The following is a 19,656-nucleotide window of genomic DNA, read 5'->3' as shown; positions in this document are numbered from 1 at the left end:
TGGCGCGAAAACATAGCGCAAATCAAAATGCAATAGATAGCCTGTGCTCGTATTTTTCACTAAATTGGATTTCGTTGGAATCAACATATGGATACTCTATCAGGCAACAACTGGAATGAAGATACAAAGGCAGCGTCTCCTGTTACAATTAGCAGATTAACTCATCACAGAGTAACACGAATTTCGTAAAGAAGAAAAAGAAATCCTACAAGAAGGAACATCAAGTAGCCCAAGCAATAATTCTCAATCACGAAGAAAATGCCAAATAAGATTGTGCACGGGTAATAAAACCACTCAAACTTGCATAATTTGCAAAAAAGTCTGCGGAAAATGCATGAGAAAATCCAGTCATACGTAACAAGTGTAATTAATTATTTTATTTATCAAAATAAAAATATATGTTTGATTCTTCATTAGAAATTAGAAGTTACGTTGCAAATTATTTCCTTTAATAAACTAAGAATTTCTTTCTAAAAGTCAACGTTTATTTCGTAAGGGGCCAAATGACCTTTATGGAAAGAATAGGTATATGTAAAGTAGCAGTTCGTTTAGTGTTAAATAAATCGACATTAAAATATTGATTAAGGCACCAGTCGACTGTTATCTCTCGATTCAATTCTACAAACGGTTCGCACTACGCTTTCGAATGTCACGACCCTTGACACCGGTTTTTGTATGGGACCTTTTGCCACCCGATAACTTACTCGACCTAAATACGCACCCGACAATCAGCTGAATGTTTTTTTTAAATCTTCTTATCGGCAATTGGGACTGTCGATCGCTTTAGAGTTTGACATATTTTGCGACGATGTTTTGAAAGCTGCGATTACACAGCTAACGCATATCGGGGCATTACATGCACCGATCGTTTTACTCCTTGCACTCGATAACTATTTCAACTACAGGTCAAATGAAATAGTGAAAGTACATAAATAAAAATTATTTAGTAAACTTTTAACTATTAAATTACCTCTTTTCTGTTTTACGTGAAGTTAGTAATTTCATTAAGGGGGTATTCTACTGTAAAACGCATATTTTTGGGTCTTTTTTTGTTATATTTTAACAAGGAATTATACGACGTTTTTTTATTGATATAACTCAAATACTGGGTGTTCGGTCACCTCTGAGAAAAATTTTAATGGAGGATTCTAGAGGCCAACATAAGACGAAAATCAAGAATACCAATTTCTTGATGGAGGCTTCGTTAAAAAGTTATTAACATTTAAAGTTCCGCTCGTATTGAATTTTTTTCTCGAAAATGCTCAAGATTTCGGGGGCATGGGTAATGACCAAAAATGATTGTAATTGACTCTTGTAACCGAAAATAATTTTTCCAAAACGATTTGAAGTTTTTTTTTTTCCGTCGAGAAATTTCACACTTTCTCGAATTTTTTTCTAGAAAGTGGGTAGGATTTCAAGGGTATGCCTATTCACTAAAAATGATTGTAATTGACTCGTGAAGCCGAAAATAATTTTTCCAAAACGATTTGAAATTTTTTTTTTTCGTCGAAAAATTTAGGCACCTAATTAGATTTCCGGTAAGGAATTTTTTTTCTCGAAAGTGTGCAGGATTTCGGGAGTATGTGTAATGACCAAAAATGATTGTAATTGACTCTTGTAACCGAAAATAATTTTTCCAAAACGATTTGAAATTTTTTTTTTCCGTCGAAAAATTTCACACCTTTTCGAATTTTTTTCTAGAAAGTGGGTACGATTTCGGGGGTATGTCTATTCACCAAAAATGATTGCAATTGACCCCCGCAACAGAAAATAATTTTTCCAAAACGATTTCAAATTTTTTTTTTCATCGAAAAATTTAGGCACCTAATTAGATTTTCGGTAAGGAATTTTTTTTCTCAAAAGTGCGCAGGATTTCGGGAGTATGTGTAATGACCAAAAATGATTGTAATTGACTCTTGTAACCGAAAATAATTTTTCCAAAACGATTTGAAATTTTTTTTTTCTGTCGAAAAATTTCACACCTTTTCGAATTTTTTTCTAGAAAGTGGGTACGATTTCGGGGGTATGTCTATTCACCAAAAATGATTGTAATTGACTCCCGCAACCGAAAATAATTTTTCCAGAACGATCTGAAATTTTTGAATTTAATTGTTAATAACTTTTTAATGATGTCTCCATCAACAAATTGGTATTCTTGATTTTCGTCTTATTTTGGCCTCTAGAATCTCCCATTAAAATTTTTCCCAGGAGTGGCCGAACACCCTGTATATTTATTGGCATTTGTAAAATATATACAAACTTTTTCAATGTAAAATATTAATAATTGACACATTATGTTTTAGAACGTGGTAAAACAAAAAAAAAAAACGTCACATGGTTTTCATGGTTTCAGCCATTCTACAAATTTGATGTAAAAAATGAAAATAGATTCAACCAATACCGATAGATTCAATTTAAAACCTATAAAATATTTAACGACAGATTTTATTGATAAATTAGAAAGTAGATTACCGCAATTACAAGTTCATGATTTCATTTTAAAAAATCAGAGTAGTTGTTTCAAATGTGCAAAAGAAAGTTTAGAATCTCATGAACTTGTCGTCGGAGATTTTTGAGAAAACTGTACATTCGTTATTTAAGACGAATTTCAGAGCATTTATTATTGGTTCAATAAACAAGCTACAATTCATACATTTGTTCCTTATCACCAAATAGATAATTGTTTAAAACATAACAACTTTGTCATTACTTCAGATTGTCAGGAACATAATAGCGTTGCAGTTCGTTTATATCAAACGAAGTTGATAGAATTTTTAACAAAACATACAGCACTGATATTAAGACAATCATGTACTTTTCTGGCGGGGCTGCTTCACGGTACAACAATAAATATAATTTACTAAACTGAGCTTTCATTTTTAAAATTTCGGAATTAATGCGGAATAACACATTTTTGCAACTTCATATAGCAAAAATGCATGCGATGGTGTTGGCGAGTCTTCGCAATGTCTTGCAGCTCGAGCCAGCTTGAAAAGGCCATTAGAAGATCAAATCACAACACCACAGAAACTGTTCGGTTGGGCAACTGCTAACATTCGAAACATTAATTTTAAATTCAGCTCAATTGACGAATACAACGAACATTCAGCATTATTATTAGAAAGACGTAAACTTGTGAAAACGATTCCTGGAACGCGACATTTTCATTCATTTATACCAACAGAGACAGTATCTGATTTATCAGCTGTTAGGAAACGAATTTATAATCCGTGCCACGTAATTGTATCGAGTGAAGTAATTTCATTAGTAACCAAAATAGTTTCTTGTCTACAGTAACGATGATAAATGATTGTCTGTTATTATTGATTCTCCCTAGTTAACACGATTTGTATTACATGGAATTTGTACTGATATATTATCGTTTTAACTCTAAAATCAGCTGCTGTCATTTCGTACGGTCAAAAATCAAAAATTATAAAGTATTAATTAATCGATTGCGTATCTGGTTATTTATTTCATTTAACGATCATTGCTATGGTTTTCCTCATTTCCCCTCATATTCCCATCCTATTCCGATGGAAGAATCACTTTCTCGTGGTGTTCATTGAACGGTGACTTCAATGCCTTCAGCAGTAAATGTCATTGAAAAAAAGTGAGTTCCTAAATTCTCAAAAGTATTATAAATAGACGCCGAATGTTTCTGCACAATAAATACAGGGTGTTTAACCACCCCTGGAAAAAATTTTAATGGGAGATACTAGAGGCCAAAATAAGAAGAAAATCAAAAATATCAATTTCTTGACTGAGGTTCCATTAAAAAGTTATTAACGTTTAAAGTTCCATCCATACTGAATTTTTTTCTAAAAAGTGGCTAGGATTTCGGGGGTAGGTCTATTCACCAAAAATGATTGTAATTGACCCTTGCAACCGACAATAATTTTTTCAGAACGATTTGAAATTTTTAAATTTTGTCGATAATTTCACACCTTCTCGAATTTTTTTCTCAAAAGTGGACAGTATTTCGAAGGTATGTCTAATGACCAAAAATGATTGTAATTGACCTCCGCAACGGAAAAGAATTTTTCCAGAACGATTTGAAATTTTTTAATTTTGTCGAAAAATTTCACACCTTCTCGAATTTTTTTCTTAACAGTAGGCAGGATTTCGAGGGTATGTTTAATGACCAAAAATTATTGTAATTGACCCTTGCAACCGAAAATAATTTTTCCAGAACGATTTGAAATTTTTTTTCCGCCGAAAAATTTCAGCAGCTACCACCTTGTCAATTTTTCTTAAAACTTTGTTTTTCATTTTTAATAAATTTGTTTAACGCTGTACGGAAATTGTGTTTAATACTTTTTTGTAGGTATACATGAGCTTTACTTCACAAAACAATTTCAATGAAATGCACTCACTATGGTAGGAATTATGGCCGTTTGAAAATTGTACCACTTTTATGGGATTTTTCTCAGTTTACGAGGTTAAGGACGAACTTTTCCAACTTTTTTTGAATTTCTACATATTCTTCACCAAAATACGCGTTGTTTGCATTAAAATCGTCCAATACGTTCAGGAGTTATGATGTTTCAAAGATTCACATGAAATTTTAGGGAACCATTTCAGGCTTCAGATTATATTTTCGGCAAGGAATTTTTTGTCTCGAAAGTGCGTAGGATTTTGGGGTATGTCTGTTCACTAAAAATGCTTGTAATTGACCCCTGTAACTAAATACAATTTTTTTTAGTATGATTTGAAATTTTTTAATTTCGTCTAAAAATTTCTCACCTACTCGAATTTTTTTCTCAAAAGTGGATAGGATTTTAGGGATATGTGTATTCCTCAAAAATGATTGTAATTGACCCCCGCAACCGAAAATAATTTTTCCAGTACGATATGAAATTTTTTTTTTCGTCAGGCACCTAATTAAATTTTCGGTAAGTAATTTTTTTCTCGAAAATGCATAAGATTTCGGGGGTATGTATAATGACCAAAAATGATTGTAATTGACCCTCGCAACCGAAAATAATTTTTTTAGAACGATTTGAAAAATTTTTTTTTCGTGGAAAAATTTCAGCATCTAACCGATTTTTTTTCTCGAAAGTGGGTAGAATTTCGGAGATATGTGTATTCACAAAAAATGATTGTAACTGACCCCCGGAACTGAAAATAATTTTTGCAGAACGATTTGAAATTTTTTAATTTAATTGTTAATAACTTTTTAACGAAGCCTCAGTCGAGAAATTGATATTCTTGATTTTCGTCTTATTTTGGCCTCTGAAATTCTTATTAGAATTTTTCCCAGAGGTGAAAGAGGTACAATATTTAAATGTGCTTATCAGCAACAGCATTTAAGTTAGCATTTTGTTTAGATTAGGATATCCAATTTTTGTTGTGAAAACAACGAATTGTCGCATTTTTAATTGAAAATCTAATACATTCCTTTAGATGATCATGTGATAATCGTATCTAACTATACTACTGAACAATTTTTTAGTTTACTAATCAACAGTTGGTGCTCTGTTTATGACGTGTGAGTTAAGATTCTCTTACAATTAGGACGTCAGACTTTTGTTCTGGAAGCTACACATCCAACTGCAGCACTGAAACAGAGTGTTAATTGAGAGACCAACGCAATCTCATTTAGATAGCCATGTGATAACTACATCTAATTATACCATAGAGCCATATTTCAATCTGCTTATCCGTAATTAGAATTGTCGTCAACCTACGAATCACTGAACCATAGAACAAACTACTAACATGTTGATTACCACACCAGTTTTCCCTGTTTGAGGATACCCGTATGTTTTTCAAATTACAACGTAACGAATAGAAATATTAATATTTCAATGAGGTATTTATTATTTTGTAGCATTTCTAACGTCAATGACATTATTAAAAAATTTACAAGTACGTGTTAAAATCCATTTATTGTAAGCGTTTTGAGGACACGTTGTAGGTTTAAAGCGCTGGTTACAAATGTTAACACTAGGTTTACGGACACTCGTTGCGCATATTTTTATTCTAATTCGCTACGTTGACAGTTGCATTAAAATGCAGTTTTTCTTTTAATTAGAGGATACATCCATATCATTACATCAATTCAATTCAACATAAATTGTTAACAAATAATATTTATGAGTCCTATAACGTTAAATTTAGAATCTGAATGCGTCAAATTGACGCGTACCGTAAACCTAGTGTTAATATTAATTACTATGAACTTCCAGATGACGATTACATTTTTATTAAAGAAATTTCGTAATTTAATTTCGAATAATTTTGTAATAATTTAGATAGAGCTAGTTTAATAAATATTAATAAATAACGTATTTTCGAAAATTTTTTTGTAGGGAATGATTTACAGAAGGTCCAATTTATACTACTGTAATTTTGAGATAATCGATAATGTGGTCGTAGAATGATAAAGCAAAGGAAATTTTTTTTCCTTTAACCCCTTAACGCTCATGCTCAAGTCTGACTGGTTTGAAAAACGTTATTTGTTTAATTTAACGGTTTAAGGGATGACAATACTTGTTTTTCTTCAAATTATACGTTAGATACAATATTGTAATTAACAAGAACCGCATTTTTATATAGCTTAGAAACAAGTCCAATATAGAAAACTGAGCATTTTTGGGAAAATATGAGCGTTAAGGGGTTAAGGGGATCATCTAGTGTGAACCTTTGAAAAAATCGATTGGTTTGCATTTTCTTAAAGAATATAGTTTGGAAAATGTATCTACAAAACCTTATGGCTGAACTTCTAAAATTAACGAAGTTATATCTGTTTAAAAGACGCGATGGTCAATGCCTTGTTATAAGGATACAAAACTTTTAAAACGTTTTTCTCGATGCTATGTTTCCCAGAACAGTGTTCATGATATCTCAAAATCACTTGACCAATTGTTTAAAATTTCAAGTGCACATTCACTACAGGCTATACAGGGTGTTCGGCCACCCCTGGGAAAAATTTTAATGGGAAATTGTAGAAGCCAAAATAAGACGAAAATCAAGAATATCAATTTGTTGATGGAGGCTTCCTTAAAAAGTTATTAACGTTTAAAGTTCCGCCCGTTCCAATTTTTTTTTTCGAAAATGCGCAGGATTTCGGGAGTATGTCTATTGACCAAAAATTATTGTAATTGACCCCCGCAACCGAAAATAATTTTTCCAGAACGATGTGAAATTTTTTAATTTTGTTCAAAAATTTGCCCAACTTCCTGAATTTTTTTCTCGAAAGTGTGAAGGATTTCGATGGAATATGTATTCACCAAAAATGATTGTAATTGATCCCTCCAACCGAAAATAATTTTTTCAGAACGATTTGAAATTATTTTTTTGCATTGAAAAATTTAGGCACCTAATTAGATTTTCAGTAAGAAATTTTTTTTCTCAAAAATGCGTAGGATTTCGGGGGTATGTGTAATGACCAAACATGATTGTAATTGGCCCCCGCATTCAAATATAATTTTTCCAGAACGATTTGAAATTTTTTAATTTTGTCGAAAAGTTTCATATCTTCTCAAATTTTTTTCTAGAAAGTGGGTAGGATTTCGGGGGTATGTCTATTCACCAAAAATGATTGTAATTGACCCCTGCAACCGAAAATAATTTTTCCTGAACGATTTGAAATTTTTGAATTTAATTGTTAATAACTTTTTAACAAGGCCTCAGTCAAAAAATTTATATTCTTGATTTTCGTCTTATTTTGGCCTCTAGAATCCCACATTAAAATTTTTCCCAGGGTTGGCCGAACACCCTGTATAATCCCTACCAAAATCAAAACTTTTATCTTTTACATTTTTTTAGACCCCAAAAGTTAAATAAACACATGACAAAATCGTTAATCTAATTTGAAAGTGTTGTCATTTTTACAATTATCGACTCTTTTGTTTTATTTTGCAACCGACTACAGTCAAACTGATACTAATTAACACTATGTTTACGGTACGCGTCAATTTGACGCATTCAGATTCTAAACTTAATGTTATAGGACTCATAAATATTATTTGTTAGCAATTTATGTTGAATTGAATTGATGTAATGATATGGATGTATACTCTAATTAAAAGAAAAACTGCATTTTAATGCAACTGTCAACGTAGCGAATTATAATAAAAATATGCACAACGAGTGTCCGTAAACCTATTGTTAAGAATCTCTTACGTCTTTTCATTCCCAACAAATAGAATGGCCGGAATCATGGACATTCGACGATCTTTTTTAAAAGCGATTATGTTTGAAAGCTTTAATATTTTTTCTCCCAATAGATTTTAAGATATCAGTGAAATATGTATAAATAAACTTTGTAAATTTGAACGCGAAAGGTATTACAGTTTATTCAAAAAAAAAAATTCCCCAAAAAAACCTTAAAAAACGCGGTTCACACTAAAAGAATTAAATTCACAATTTTTAATGAGATACAAAACGTCAATTTTTTTTAATTTGATCAAATAGAATACATATTTATATATAATATTTTAATGGATTTGTGTTTAAATATTTATTGTAATTGATCTTTAGATAATGACCTTACGAATTTTAATGTTAATCTGAACATCTTAAACAGGCATGAAATATGAGGGGATGCTAAGAAGTTGCGTCATTTTTTCTAATACTACAGTAAATATTTGCAAACGATTAATGAGAAAGTCATTTTTTATTTACTCCCGTTTTTCCAACTAACTAAATCATTTTTTAAATCTCCCTGCTTTAAAATATTCCAACTTTTTAATTTTGGTTCAAGAAAAAAAATTTAAGAAAGATAAATGAAAAGTAGTCAGCAAAATCTCAAATATCGCGCAGCATCTTAAAAGACACTGCAAATTGTTCACGAGTCATTAATACTAATTAATGTTTCAATAAGATAAGGTTGTTTTATTGTTGAATATCTAACTACACTAAAATATATTTATTTTTATTAAGAAATATGGTCATCACTAAATATCAGACTGTTGCGGAATTATACAAATTCAACACTAGTTTATTTAATTAAAAATAATAGAAAAACAGATAATACAATTATTTACTTAAGAATTTAGTACAATTAGATTGCATTCTAAATGGGTGGTGAATTAAGAATTTTTCACGTTTGTTATCGTCCGCCTTAGATTCGAGGCGTCGATCAATTGCAGACAATTTCTACGCAAGAAAGTAAATAGCACTACACTGGTAGAAAGTAGAACGTTTGAAAGAAGAGTCGAGGATTTCACTTACAAAAAGCATAACGTAATATCGCTTGCAAACCTTTCGAACGGACGCGAAGTCAATGAAAAGTGAAACTGTCAACTGGAGTCCAGTTCTTCTCATAAATATCTACATATATAAAATAATTTCAATAAAAAATATAATTAAAAATAAAATTCTATTGCATGAATAGCGGTCAATTTAATGTATTCCATTTTACAGTAATGAATTTAATGGGGAATAAAAAAAAGGCAAGACGAATGTGTACGTTTTAATATACAGCGTGTGGTAATGTTACAAATAAATAACGATTTTTTACATCCTAATGAAAGGAGGGAAAATGGGATCCATCAGATTTCCATTGAACGATAACGTGCACCTTATTGTTTTTTCAATATTTTAATTATTTTGTTATATAAAGTTAAGTTACATATACTGGGTGTTTGGCCACCTCTGGGAACAACTGTAATGGGAGATTCTAGAGGCCAAAGTAGGACGAAAGTCAAGAATACCAATTTGTTGATGGAGGCTTCGTTAAAAAGTTATCAAAGTTGAATGTTCCGCCCGTACTGAATTTTTTCTATTCAATATTTTCTTCTTTTTCTTATCGAATATAATTAATTATCTCAACAGGTTCGTACTAATATTATTTAAGTTGAATTGAGCGGCATAGTTTCCAAGCTTTGTTAGAATGGTTAATGCGATTTAATTTGTCTGTATAATTCTGTATCATACTTATTATATTTCACCGGTTGTATACATCTGACTGCTTTAACGATTGAATCAACATTTTAGTTAAATAATACATGGTTCTTACTTTCCCTTTCTTAATAATGAACGTTGACTAATTTAAGAAAAAATATACTCTTGTAAATATTGCATCTTACGATGGATCTATATTTATACGTATCTAAGAAAAAAATTTTTGTTTCATCCTTACATATAATTTACAACTATTTGTATTCTTTTAACTTACTATGAAGTGTAATTAGTTATTTCTGAATGAGCTAACTTATTTCATGATCTATGTTTTTCCGCAGTTGTACTATTACTATTGTCTTGAAGAAGACTTTCAATAAAAAACAATCTTTTACGGTCACGTTATTGCATCCGGTATTACATGATTAATATTAATAATTTTACATAATTTTCTCGTGTCATACTATTCACGCTATTTAATAATCGTGTATAATAAATCTATTTTCATATAGCTTTCAACTTCTCAAATATTATTAACTATGACGTTGAAGAATATTCTGCGAAGTAAACAATAAGATACTCCACGTAGGAGAAGAATCTTCTTCTTATAATATAGACTTGCATGATTTTATACGAGGTGTTCGGCCATCTCTGGGAAAAATTTTAATAGGAGATTCTAGAGATCAAAACAAGACGAAAATTAAGAATGCTAATTTGTTGATGGAGGCTTCGTTAAACAGTTATTAATGTTTAAAGTTCAGCTCGTACTGAATTTTTTTCTCGAAAATGCGCAGGATTTCGGGGGTATGTCTACTCACCAAAAATGGTTGCATTTGACCTCAGAACCTAGAAATAATTTTTTTAGAACGATTCGAAATTTTCTTTTAGTCGCCGAAAAATTTAGGCACCTACACCCCGTCGATTTTTCATAAAAACTCATTCTTGATTTTTAATAATCTTGTTTGACGTCCTACAGAAAATTTGTCTAATATTTTTTTGTAGGTACCCATGAGCTTCACTTTAGAAAAAATGTTCAATCAAATCCATTCACTATTGTAGGAATTATGGCCGTTTGAAAATTGGACCATTTATATGGGATCTTTGTCACTTCACGGGGTTAAGGAACAAATTTTCGAATATTTTTAGAATTTCTACATATTCTTCACCAAAATACGCGTTGTTTAACATTTGAAACATTAAAATTCCTCAATCTGTTCAGAAGATATGACATTTTAAAGATTTGCATGAAATTTCGGGGGTGCATTGCTGGCCTCACATTACATTTTCGATGAGGAATTTTTTTCTCGAAAGTACATAGGATTTCGGAAGTATGTCTATTCACAGAAAATGGTCGTATTTGACCCCAGAACCCAGAAATAATTTTTTTAGAACGATTCGAAATTTTCTTTTTGTCGCCGAAAAATTTACCCCCCGTCGATTTTTCTTAAAAACTCATTCTTGATTTTTAATAATCTTGTTTGACGTCCTACAGAAAATTTGTCTAATATTTTTTTGTAGGTACCCATGAGCTTCACTTTAAAAAAAATGTTCAATCAAATCCATTCACTATTGTAGGAATTATGGCCGTTTGAAAATTGGACCATTTATATGGGATCTTTGTCACTTCACGGGGTTAAGGAACAAATTTTCGAATATTTTTAGAATTTCTACATATTCTTCACCAAAATACGCGTTGTTTAACATTTGAAACATTAAAATTCCTCAATCCGTTCAGAAGTTGACATTTTAAAGATTTGCATGAAATTTCGGGGGTGCATTGCTGGCCTCACATTACATTTTCAATGAGGAATTTTTTTCTCGAAAGTACATAGGATTTCGGGAGTATGTCTATTCACAAAAAATGATTGTAATTGTTTCCTGCAACCAGAAATAATTTTTTCAGAATGATTTGAAATTTTTTAATTTAATTTCTTAATAACTTTTTAACGAAGCCTCAGTCAAGAAATTGATATTCTTGATTTTCGTCTTATTTTGGCCTCTAGAATCTCATTAAAATTTTTCCCAGTGATAGCCGAACGCCCTGTATACCATTTGATTCTGTGTAACAAATTAATACGGTTATTGAAAAACATAGCAGGAAGAGTCATTATTAATCTATTTGCGTAGCAAATAATTCTATTTATTTTTATTGAAAAAATTTTCAAAATAGGTTTTTGAGAAGCGATGCACGTTATTGATCACTCTAATGTGATAACAGCAGCTGCTATAAATAATAAAGTGTCATAATTGGCATTCTTCCCATATAGTTCCGCATATTTCGGAAACGAATGATTGGAAACGTACTTTAAAAATTGTTTGGATGATATAATGGCGAAATTTAAATAACAAACAATTATAAATATTTGTGGGGAATAGAGAATTTTCAATGTTCAGAAACACCACCAAATTGCTAGTTGCTGGACAAAAGTTTTTGGCGTTCGATGAATTGAGCTTGTTAAACATTAATTTTTGGGGACAAAAATTCGGAAAATAACTGCCACACCGATTTCATTAGTCATTCAACCTACAACGATCGTACATACTTATACGCATCAATTGCAGAACAGGTACTAAACGATGACTTTCGAATCCTTACAATAGAAACGTTGCTCTGGTCAGAGATGGACAAAATGCTTAACTGGATACAAATTTCAAATAACGAGTAAAAGATACGCAACTTTGTATCTATTAATTGTTAAATGAAAATTAGAATCTGAATTATAGAATAAAATTTCGTGTCAATCCATTTTTTTCGAAAATAAATATCTTAGCCAAATAGAAACATGTTTGTTAATTTTATTTATTAATACAATTTAAAAATAAATTTAAAAATATTAATAAATAAAATTAACAAACATGTTTCTATTTGGTTAAGATATTTATTTTCGAAAAAAAATGGATTAACTCGAAATTTTATTCTATAATTCAGATAATGTAATTAACACGCAATTTGTAAAACGAACTTGGAGCGAAGTTTGTAACAATATTCTCACGTATGGAACTAAAGAGGACTTGTCAACATACCTTGCTGAACAACTCTTCAAAAGAAGTTATAGACGACGTGAAATAATTAATTCTTTTTGACAAAACTGCTAAATTTCAAGAATACAGTAATCTCTCAACAGATAAAAGTCACGGAGCTCGACCGTTCCATATACAGGATACCTGACACCATTTTTTTCCTTCGCTGGCAGCATCGAATGTAGAAGAGGACAGTGTGAGCGACAAGAAAAAGAAAGGACGAGCATTCGAGGTAGCCAGAGATCATAGACGTGTTGATTCATTGTAGTTCAATTATAAAACTTTCTTATTATTAATTATTTTTCAACGAGAATTTCAATATCATAACCGTGACTCTTCCCCGATCAAAATAAGATCAAACACAATATAGTTTTGACTACAATTTACATATTAAATTAGTAGACACATTTATTAAATAATCTTAATAAAATGTTATGCTTAGCCTTATTTTAATCAGAAAAATATCACAGACACGAAAGTGAATAATAACCACGAGGAAAAGAAGAACATACGCTAACCTCATACTTCTCTGGGACCTCCTCGAGGTTTGTTTACGTTTATCATGTAGGGAGAGACAGAAACAATTCGTAACCTCTACGGTCGCGTAGAAGTCAAATTTAGTAACCGTCACATTCCAAGTAACAGTAAATGTATGTACAGTGACTGGCATTAATATTCGGACACCATGCTGTGTGCGAGATTATTGCTCTATATATTTGTTTACACTAGTGTTATTGAATTGTTTTTTTCGTAATATATTAAAACACTTATTGTAGTTAGTAGAAACATAAACTTTATTTATTTCACACACATAGTTTTTTGCAAAATACGTGATAAAGTCAAGAATGTCGAAATTTAACATCGCAAAAATATTCGGACACAACAGTTTATTGGCTGTAGTAAGTCGTTGGATCCAGTCGGTTATTTTGCTAGTGTACATTGTTTGTAAACATAACGTCTAGCGTGCATCCAAGAGTCAGTACTGTTATTGACTTCGTTAATAGTAGACGTATTATTAGTGAATATGGGTCGAAAAGGCAAAAATACATCCTTTGAAATTCGACAACTGGTTATTTACCACAAAGAAAAGGGAAAATCATATCGAGAAATAGCCAAATTGCTAAATGTAAGCAAGAGTACTGTAGCAGATATTGTACACAGGTATATTCATGAAGATCGAATCGATTCAATTCGGCAAAAGGGACGTCCAAAATTATTAGATTCTCGCGAAGAACGCAAGATTGTTAGAAAAATAAAGAATGATCCTAAAAAAAGTGCTATAAAACTAGCTGCCGAATTATTCCAAGAATCTGGAAAGAAAATGCATCCCGACACAGTGCGTCGGGTATTAAAAAAAACATGGATACAACGGCAGGGTTCCACGAAGAAAACCATACATAAACGAAGTGAATCGTAAGAAACGATTAAATTTTGCTAAAGACTACGTTTCTAAAGACCAAACATGGTGGAACAATGTAATATTTGCGGATGAAAGCAAATTTAATCTTTTTGGGTCAGATGGACGAAGAACGATATGGCGTAAAGTCAACGAAGAATTGAAATTAAAAAATTTGAGAGCAACAGTGAAACACGGCGATGGCAGTGTAATGGTGTGGGGTTGCATCTCAACTGCAGGTGTTGGTGAACTAGTTTTTATCGACGGCATTTTAGATAAGATGAAATATTTAGACTTATTGAAACAAAATTTAATCAAAAGTGCTGTTAATATAAACATACGCAATAGTTTTAAGTTTTATCAGGACAACGATCCTAAGCACAAATCGAGAATCGTTCAGGAATACTTACTATATAACTGTTCTAAAGTGTTACACCCTCCGCCTCAATCGCCAGATTTAAATCCTATTGAGAATTTATGGAATCAATTGGATCGTAAAATTCGAACAACACCCATAAAAACAATAAAAGAATTAAAAGAACGTTTATTACAAGAATGGAAATGTATAACACAGGAATATTTAAATAAAATTATAACAAATATGCCCAAACGATTACAGGAAGTAATAAGACAAAAGGGTCAACCTACAAAATATTAATACTGTTCAAAACATATGTATATTTTATATAAAATTTATGTAAGTTATTCACTGTCCGAATATTCTTGCGATGTTAAATTTCGATATTCTTGACTTTATCACTTATTTTGCAAAAAATTATGTGTGTGAAATAAATAAAGTTTATGTTTCTACTAACTACAATAAGTGTTTTAATATATTACGAAAAAAACAATTCAATAACACTAGTGTAAACAAATATATAGAGCAATAATCTCGCACACAGCATGGTGTCCGAATATTAATGCGAGTCACTGTATGTATCTTGGTCTTCTATTCAAATAACAGTGAACATGTACATACTATTTTAGTTCCCTCAATATCAAACGAAAGCACTTAACACTAGATTTACGGATGTTGATTATATACCTTTTTTTACTGCAATGAGCCAATTTGACTCATACAACAAAATTCAAGTTGTTTGCAAAATAAAAACCCAAATTAATTTAACCAGTTAACTGTGTCGCTCCGTGTTGAAAGTGTGAATTTCTGTGTGTCACGAAAATCGATCGATGACGAGTATAGTCGTCAAGCACAAAGTGTCGCTGTTAAAATATTGCATCAAAAAGATAGCTTTATTTTATAAAACTCGTCATGGCAAAAAATCCTGGCACTTCTTCATGACGAGTATACTCGTCAAACACAGTTAACTGGTTAAATAAAAGATTTATTATTAAAAATTTCATTGAAAACATTTTTCACGTATACACACTGATTTTAAAATACAGTTAGCAAAAGAAATTTTTTCTGATTTTTTCCAACGATGGCAACCCTACGTATTAGATGTAAAATAAGTATCAATTGAAATACCTTTTACAAATACATATCGAAATTAGCTTGGTGGACCAAATTATTTGACAAAAAATTGATTTTATAAAATTATATTATTTCATTAAAAATGTTCCGTTTACGCGCGATGTATAAATCGGAATTATGAAAGAAGGTTTTTTTGGCCTCAGCTAACTAATAAATTGACAAGATTGAACATGAATGTTTATGCGTAATTGGTGTTAGAATTCTGATTCTTTATGTAAGCCAGAAATTTCATTTGCAAAGCAATTGACTGTTAAATCATTTTATGAGTCAAACTGGCTTACAACCGTAAAAATAGGTATACCACATTTGACAATACGAAATGAGGGGGTAAGTCGAGGGGAGGAATTCATATTTATGTATAATTCATTACGGAATTAAAAACCAACATATGTTATTAAAAAATAATATTCAAGTTTTTTATATATATAGCAATAAAATTCTAAATGAGTCAAATTGGCTCAGTCCGTAAATCTAGTGTTAACGGAATGAAGTTTTGATACACAAACGTGGTTTCCATGTTTCTTTTATTAGAAATAATGTGGTATGTACATGTTCTAAGATTTAAGAGAAATAGAGAAAAGCTACGGAAAATTCAAAAGTATATTTCGACCATTAAATTGCTAATTTCGACGCATACATGTTTATAAAACATTTGAAAATAAAGAAAGTGAAAGTGAAAGTGAAATAATCTGTAGAAATATATGTAAAGTATTATTGTTATATAATAATAATTAACATAAAAATAATTTTTTTTCATTATGTATTATGTAACTAAATGTCATACAAATTATGTCGTGTTTCATCTCTTTTTTATCAAAAAAATATCAGGAATATGTTTAAAAAAGTTAGAATAAAAATAAATAAAAAATAAAAGTTTTGTCATTGCATTAGTAATGTGATTTATCTCCTCATCCAACATTCGATTGCGAATCAGACTTGAACTATCGAACTCCAGAAGTGAATCTCCCTAGTTGTGGGGATATCAATTTTACTTGAATAGTAAAAATCTTTTTGGCATGTAGAGGAATAGGATTAAGCATGTTGACATCGTAAAACATATGTGAGTTAAATTTTTTAAGAATTTTATAATTTTTTTGACTGTTTACGCTTCTTCCTGTTGTTTATATAATAGGATTTAAACACTACAAGTAGTCATATTCAAATATATATGTAGTTATACTTATTATGCAAGTTCATATTTATACCATTAATACTATTTTTGTGTATAAGTTCTTAATAACGTATTTCAATTTCATAAAAATCAATAAGAATGGACATTTTCAACAGGTTCGCTATTTGTGAGTTACTCTTTATAGTTTAAATTATAGAATGAAATATTGTACAATGAACAGATCGAAATCTGACTATACAATTGTATAACTTTCATAAATAAACTTATATTGGCTTTATTCGTTATCTATCATTCGAATGAGATTGTATGAAACTTTAACCTGAACAAATAACACTAATAAAACACTATATTATTTTCTTATTGGAATAACAGATGACGAGTAGATTCTGTATAATAATTTATTGGTGGGAGTTGGGTACATTTTATTCACGAATAACAAATAAAAATGTTATATTAAATCGTAAAAATTGGACGTCAGTTCAAAAAATTCGTTAACGGATTCTAATTTATAAATGAGTTTACGAATAAAATATAACCGCAAGTTAGTTTACAAATCGATCTAGAATTTGTTACTTGTTGTTTGTAAATAAAATTTTTCCAACATAGTATATTTTAAATCAGACACGGTTTTAATTAATCTGGCTAGTAATAACTATTATGAATGATTAAAACATTTTTTGATTGCTACAGCAATCATTATCAACAAAAAAAATCAATTTTTGGTTATAGTAACTTAGGTGTTCGGCCACCTCTGGGAAAAATTTTAATGGAAGATTCTAGAGGCCAAAATAGGACGGAAATCAAGAATATCAATTTGTTGATGAAGGCTTCTTTAAAAAGTTATTAACGTTTAAAGTTCCGCCCATACAGAATTTTTCTTTCGAAAATGCGCAGGATTTCGGGGGTATGTGTAATGACCAAAAATGGTTGTATTTGACCCCAGAACCTAGAAATAATTTTTTTAGAACGATTCGAAATTTTCTTTTTGTCGCCGAAAAATTTAAGCACCTACCCCTCGTCGATTTTTCTTAAAAACTCATTCTTGATTTTTAATAATTTTGTTTGACGTCCTACAGAAAATTTGTCTAATACCTTTTTGTAGGTACCCATGAGCTTCACTTCAGAAAAAAGTTTCAATCAAATCGATTCACTATTGTACGAATTATGGCCGTTTGAAAATTGGACCCTTTTTATGGGACTTTTCTCATTTTGCGGGGTTAAGGAACAACTTTTCGAATATTTTTAGAATTTCTACACATTCTTCATTAAAATACGCGTTGTTTGTCGTTTGAAACATTAAAATTCCTCAATCCGTTCCGAAATTATGACATTTTAAAGATTTGCATGAAATTTCGGGGGTGCATTTCTGGCCTCACATTATATTTTCGGTGAGGAATTTTTTTCTCGAAAGTGGGTAGGATTTCGGGGGTATGTTTATTCACAAAAAATGATTGTAATTGTTTCCCGCAACCAGAAATAATTTTTTCAGAATTATTTGAAATTTTTAAATTTAATTTTGTTAATAACTTTTTAACAAAGCCTCAGGCAACAAATTGATATTCTTGATTTTCGTTTTATTTTGGCCTCAAGAAGCTCCCATTACAATTTTTCCCAGGGGTGACCAAACATCCTGTATGTATGGTGGGAATTTTTTTCTGATTATCAATAACCATTACAGAAATAAAATAGAATAGAAATAGAAATTTATTGTAGTTATAAATATGAAGTCTCCTTCTAAATGCAGTAGATCCTCTATTATTCGATAGAAAGGGAAATATAGGGAAAAAGAAGGATGGTTAAAGTGATTTTCGGATAATAGTTTTCTGTTATTACTCATTTTATAATGAAGATAAAATAACAAAAACAAATAAATAATAGTAGCCTTCTTCAATAGCACGCAATTCTTATTTTTCAATGTCTGAATTGTTAACGTATTTTAAAATTACTATTATTCATATTAAATTCTTGTAATAATTAATTCATACCACTATGAACGATCATTTCGATAAAAAGAGACACTTTATAAAGATATTTTTAACGTCAAAAAGAGGAGTTTCCTCGATATCATCAAATTTATAATTTTCAATGTTTAAATTACCAATATGAATTTGATGTCACTATCACTTGTACAAAATTTTTGTTATAATTGATTCGTATCGTTGCAAAAGAATATATCGATAAAAGATACTTTATAATTATATATTTAATGTTAATTATTATTGCTATTGTTTTCCCAATATCACAAAATGTTAATTTCCAATGTCCAAATGTCAATATACAGGGTGTTTGGCCACCCCTGGGAAAAATTTTAATGAGGGCTTCTGGAGGCCAAAATAAGACGAAAATCAAGAATACCAATTTGTTGATGGAGGCTTCGTTAAAAAGTTATTAACTTTTAAAATTTCACACCTTTTCGAATTTTTTTCTGGAAAGTGGGTAGGATTTCGGGGATATGTCTATTCACCAAAAATGATTGTAATTGACCCCCACAATCGAAAATAATTTTTCCAAAACGATTTGAAATTTTTTTTTTTCGTCAAAAAATTTAGACACTACTTGAATTTTTTTCTCGAAAATGCGTAGGATTTCGGGGATATGTCTATTCACCAAAAATGATTGTAATTGACCCCCACAACTGAATATAATTTTTCCAGAACGATTTGAAATTTTTGAATTTAATTGTTAATAACTTTTAACGATGCCTCCATCAACAAATTGGTATTCTTGGTTTTCGTCTTATTTTGGCCTCTAGAATCCCCCATTAAA

The 19,656-nt window shown here is 30.6% G+C and overlaps 1 protein-coding gene across 2 annotated transcripts in view; it reads right to left on the bottom strand.

The window, feature by feature from the left end:
* LOC143342150 (PTB domain-containing engulfment adapter protein 1) overlaps positions 1-19,656 on the bottom strand; it is a 195,460-nt gene that overhangs the window by 90,417 nt on the left and 85,387 nt on the right. The gene's annotated exons all lie outside the window — the stretch shown is intronic.

This window comes from Colletes latitarsis, chromosome 5 (genome assembly GCF_051014445.1).
Source record: "Colletes latitarsis isolate SP2378_abdomen chromosome 5, iyColLati1, whole genome shotgun sequence".
NCBI lineage: Eukaryota > Metazoa > Arthropoda > Insecta > Hymenoptera > Colletidae > Colletes > Colletes latitarsis.
The sequence above is the reverse complement of the archived record's forward strand: the minus strand, read 5'-3'. Positions and strand labels throughout refer to the sequence as shown.